This window comes from Corylus avellana, chromosome ca1 (assembly GCF_901000735.1).
Source record: "Corylus avellana chromosome ca1, CavTom2PMs-1.0".
In the NCBI taxonomy this organism is placed as follows: Eukaryota; Viridiplantae; Streptophyta; class Magnoliopsida; order Fagales; family Betulaceae; genus Corylus; species Corylus avellana.
In genome coordinates this window covers 37216503-37222743 of record NC_081541.1, presented here as the reverse complement: position 1 = coordinate 37222743, position 6241 = coordinate 37216503, and positions in this window count along the sequence as shown.

Here is a 6241-nt window from a genome sequence, read left to right as displayed (position 1 = left end):
CATCCATAGGTATTTTTGTCATGGTTTGCCAAATTCCAAAAAATAAACCCTAGACTATCACAAATTTTCCAATACTCTCATCAGTTTCTTACAAATTTTCCAAGAGAACACAAATGACAAATCCATCCCCTTGCCCCCAGTGAAAATCGCCGCTCAGTTTTCTGGAAGAAAATTCAAAATTCTCTTTAATCCTTTCATATCCCAAGATCCTGAAAAGCTCAGGAAACAAGTGGTTTACCAAGTTTTCGCAATCCCAACATATATATATTAGCTTTCTACTTTTTCTAAATTCAATTCCATGTTTTCTTTAAGTTTATGATTGTACGGAATGTCCGTTTTCAATGAACTAATGCAATATTTTTTCATGTTTACATGCAATTAATATGCGATTTTTACATAAAATCATGAATCTTATGATTTTCTTTTATACATAAAAACGTCATGTAAGACAGCCTCTCTCTAGCTAGCTAGCATCTCTCTATATTAAAGTTATTTTTGAAAAATTGTAGCAACTATTATATTATATATTTAAGAAAAAACTTAATAAATTTGTCCTTGTGGTTTAGGATGTATAATTGGCTTAAATTAAGTGCTTTACGTCCAGTTTAACAATTGGATTTAACGGAATGTGAAAAGTGTACAATTAAATGATAGTGTGAATGGGCATTAATTTGTTTACTTTAACAAGTCTTGCTCTAAGTCCTCATCCAAGTTTAGGTCTATGTCAACTTTGGTCTTTCTTTACTATATACACTTCTAGCATTTTATTTATTTAATAAGAAAGCATCCAAAGTCCTCATCCAAGTTTAGTAGGTGGCCCTATGGTGGTATTTTACCAGTTTTCAATTTTTGTAGACACTTGGAAAATTTAAAACATAGTTTTTTGTGCAAAGAACTTAAAATGTGGTTACGGTTAACCGGCAGTTAGTGGTTAATAACCATAATAATCACAAACTGCTTTTTAAATGGATTTTTTTTCTTAAAAAAAGTTGAAAAAAAAAAAAAACAACAACGTTCATATAGTAATATGACCTTGTTCACCCCTAGTGGGTATCTCACCAATATTTTTCAGAGGATCTATAAAATAACTGGATATTGTGAGATGGACGGTCAATTTTTCCAACAGACGGCATCAAGTTATTTAGAGAATTTTTTTTAAAGAGTGCACCTTCATAACAAGTCAGATGCATAAGCACCATTAATGGTTGTGGTTCAATGACATAAGGAAATAGCAAGTGATCAAGGCTTGTACTAGAATGTGGGTTCGAATCTCCGCAACATATACTTGATTAGTATTAGTCGCCTTGGATTTTCATTAATGCTCTGGTAGGGCTGAGTCAAGCTATAAGTCAGTCAGACTTAAGGAAGCCTGCAGTTTTTCCTGTGCAGCTCCCAGTAAGTAGGTGCTACTATCAGGGCCGGCTCAATGGCTAGGCCATTGAGGCGGTCGCCTAGGGCCCCCAATTAGTAAGGCCTAAAAGTTTTTTTAATAAGGCCCAAAAAAATTTTTAATAAGGCCTAAAAAAATTTTTAATTTTATTTTAACTCAAGGCTTAATTTTTTTTTAGATAAGGCCCAAAATTTAAGACCTCTAAAATAAGGCTCCAATATAATAAGCTCATTGTAAAATAAGACCAATTAACCCAAAAAAAACTAATATGCCACATCAATTTTTTTGGGCAACTAGTTAAAAGTTAAACTTAAAAGTCATGAAACAACAATAAGAATGAAAATAATAATAATATTATAATAATATAATAATATTATAAAAATAAATATTATTTAATTAATATTTAAATATTAAAAAAGATAAGGTCCAACTTCAAAATTTCGTCTAAGGCCCCCAAATACATTGAGCCGGCCCTGGCTACTATAACCGGTCATACTCAAGTAGAAATAAAAAAAGTCAGATGTGCATGCCGATACAATTAAACTTTACTTATTTTATGAATGTTAAATTGTATTTCATATTCTACTACAGGAATTGCGTTCTTTATTGAGATGTTATTTTGAAAAGAATAGTTTGAATTTATAAAATATCTTACTTACAGAGGTCTTGATCCCAAAAAAGGGAAAAGAAATGTTGCGGAAAGTAAATTTTATGTTAAAAGTAAAGATCATTTTCAGAAAGCAGGATTTGTTTCTAAAGATTTTATTTTTCATTTAGAGTTTCCTTACTCATGAAATTTCCAAGAGAGAAATCAAAGGAGAAGAGAAGCAAACTTTAGAGCTCATAATGTAACGAAGCTAGCCGTCTGATTAAGTTTGGACGAAGGATTTTCAAAGTTGTATTTGTGATAATGTACTATCAAAACAATCTGTACGTCTAATTATTTTGAATGAAACTTTTCTGTTTGATTCTAAAAGTAATGCGTGCAAACTCAAAACCAACTTTTGTTTACACGATTTCTTTTGCGGAGAAGATGGAGAAGATCACGTGCATGCTGTCTCGCTTGGAACGTAGTCAACAAAGACTACCTTTTGCGCAAATCAATAAAAACATACTGATTTATAAAATAAATAAATAAATAAAATGTAGCACATGGTGCAACGGGGAAAGGATCAAAAAATGTAGCACATGGTGCACATGGTACTTCAACGGGAAAAGGATCAAGACATCATTCTACCTCGCTAAATGTAACATTTTTTAACCCGCGAGTTGCTCTTATTCTATTGAAAAGTAATAAGCAAGTTGCTATTGATAAAGAGGGAGTACTTCCCTATAAACAGTGTCGGTATCCCATCAACATTATTTATTTCTAGATGGACGGTCAAAATTGAATAAGAAAAAATGATGGCAAGGAAATGAACGGTTAAGATTCAATGAGGGAAAACGACATGGTGGATGACCAAAATTTAGTCATGCAGTTGATGGTATTTCGGAATCTAATACCAGTGTCATTTGTTTTTGGAAAATAAGACAATTCTTTTTGGGTATACCTTTAATGCTATTTTGTATATCGTGCTATTTTTTTTTTTTTTAATCTATTTTTCAAAAAATTAATGATTAAATTCAAAGGACCCACACTTTCACAGTATGATCTCTAACAAATTCAATAACTAATGACTGATTTTTAAAAAAGGTGAATGAGAGAAAAATAGACTTGTTTGTAGCTGTACATGTTTTGGAAACATATATTCTCTTTCCAAAACAGCAAAACACATTTATGTACTATTGATATGCGTTTGGCAAACTGTTTTCTAAATGAAAACACTAAACCAAAATCTAGAAACAACTTGTACATGTTTCTGAAAACAGTTTTCGGTGTTTCATTTAGCCTTCTTTGTTTTTCTTCTTAGGTCGAGAAAAATATTATACATAAGTAAATTTTTATATATTATATACTTATACATATGTACATATACCATTTTGATTGGTTTTGGGTCGCAAATTCACCTTATTTTTTGCTATTGGTCAAATGTACGTGGTTGTTGCAAATTTTCAAAAACTGCTTTCAAAAAAAGTTTTCAGAACAAATTGTAAAATGCCTTTTTAGATAAAAAAAAAAAAAAAAAACAACAGAAAATTGTTCTTTTTTTTTTTCCATGAAAACAGTTTTGAGAAACAAAAACAAAAATTGATTTGCAAACAAAAATAGTTCGTCTATATTGGCTTGTAGTTTGGCGAACCCTGAAACTACGATTATTTTTTATTTGCTTAATTTTTTAATCTAATTTTATATTTTACATAAATTTAGACCTTTGTTTGAGATTAATTTTGTTTTTAAGTCATATGAGTAATAAAATTGCAGCTTTGGTTGTTTGAATGTATTTTTTTAGAGTTTATGCAATAAAGAAAGACTAAGGCTCTGTTTGTTTCGACGTAAAATGATTTTTGAAAAAATGTTTTTCGTATTTCGGATGTTTGGTTCAACAGACCCAGCAATAACGTAGCCGAGACCTACTGGGACCCAATCTCCCATTGCTAGGACTCGATAGTCGAGACCCGACTAGGACCCCGTTGGGCCATACCTATACCTGTCCAGGACATCGTGGGGACCCAATTAAGACATGCTACAAAAAACCCACATCTTAGGGACACCTGGCATTGGATCATTTTAACAAAAGGAGACGTGTGACCAAAAATGTTGCCTTGTAGGGACATTTTCACTGTTCAAATGTTCCTAATTTTTATTTTAGTCACTATATTTAAGGACATTTGCAAAATGTCACTATTTGAACGTCCCTAATTAAATAGAGATGTTTTTTGGGCTTAAAATGTTACCTTCTACATATCACTATTTTACCTAATTTTTGTAGGTACACCGTTGATACTTGATGGGGACCCACTAAGACCGGACCAGGACACACCATTGGGACCCGCCGAGACCCGATTAGGACATCGCTAGGAATCGGTCTGAACCCGACCAGGACACCATTAGGACTCAGTCGGGACTCCGTCGGGACTCGACCAGATCATATCGTTGGGACCTGGTTGGGACATTTTCATAATTTGAAGTTTAACATGATTGGATGAAAATCTATATATTAAAAAACAAAATTGTGATTTTTTGTATGCGCTAAACACTAAAAAATGTTTTTAAAGAAATCAGTTTACAATAAATATTTTTCGCTAAAAATATTTTTTGACAAAAAACTTTTTATGCCAAAACATACAGAGCCTAAGGGTACGTAACAAATAGGAAGTTGTTTCTACTTTGGCCTTGTGACCCTCATATATTCATTAATATTCCCAACAAGGTCCTTTTATAGTTCAAATTTGTATAATGAGGATATATATATATGAAGTAACAAAAACTATAACATTATTGCATTTAATAAATACTATATATAATAAGTAAATGGTCGAACCTGGATGGTTGTGTTTTATATTTAGAAGCACGCGAACTATCAGTTGCATGATCTGACCGTTTTCTACTTAGGAGCAATGTGAAAAAAAATCGAAAGCTCATTAATAATAAATCAAAAAACGAGGCCGGACGTAGAAATGATCTTATTTGCTTGCATGTCTACCCAACCAACATTCATCTTGAGTACTCTTACTTAACCTTCTTCCCCAAAGGGAAAAAGACTCCTAATTCCGGTCAAATTGTCTTCTCCAAAGTAAAAGTTTTAGTATACCTGTTTTAGGTGTGCTTGCACGTACTGTTGCTTCCACCAAGGATGATATATAAAGAATCAGAGAGAAATCACGTTTATTTCTAATCACTCTTACAACAATCAGTCTATTGAATAATTACGAAAAACTTGGTCTTAGTAATGACAAATTGCATACATTAACGTGCCAGCTTAATTGGTTCCGACCAAAGTCTTCTTAAAGTAAGAGTTTTTAGTTGCCCTTGAGTCCACCGAAGGCCAGTCGTTCGAGGAACGGTATATTTTTATTCTAAGCGTGGTCAATGATTATGAACAAGTTGCGCTTAATGACGACAAAGTAATTCTGAAGCATTATCTCTCACCATTTCTTTAAATATTGAAGTTTTTATAGGGTTAAACAGTGGTGCAGAGTGGGACTTACAGCCGTCCATTTGGGAAGACAGTCACTCGTCGTCTAAACCTGTAAGTAACTGCGATGAAATTCTACCTTTTAATTTGATGAAATAATAGTTGTTGTGAGGTTTCCTCAAGAAAGATGTGATGCATGTATGTGATTGTATCATTATATGGTTTGTATGTTCATGTTTTAGTCCAACTGTCTGACTGCTTTATGAGTGGGAATGTCACGGTTAATTTTGTCGATGAACTTCAATTCCATTTAAAATTTTTTTGCAAAAAATCATTGAATTGGTAAGTGGGTTCACAAATTCGATGATTGATTTGTAAATAAGATGGATCGCAAATATACAAGAGATGTACCTGTGATAGGTCTCATGCATGCCTAAACGGTATATCCCAAGAGTCAGGATTATTGGTTGATGTTTTTGGGTATCCAAGTTAACACCACCTAGTGAGAAGCTCCCAATTGAGAGAGAAGGAGAACTCGTGACATTTACAGCAAAATCTGCTTCTCTCTTTAGTAAGAGAAGCTCCTGCTTCTCTCTAGGTAGAGAACTCCTTTCCCCTTGTGAGGCCTTTTAGATGAGTTTTCTTTAAAACTAGATCTACTTTCCTCCAGCTGATCCAAGTCTCCACGTGCTAGTCCACCATCCTCACCAGCCTCCCAACTCCCCGCTGCCGCCTTCCCCCCACCTTCAGTCTTTCACGTGTCGTCGCGTGATCGCCACATGTTGATCCACGCGCCTATCAACAAGCTGATGTTTGTTGGATTTTTTTTTTTTTT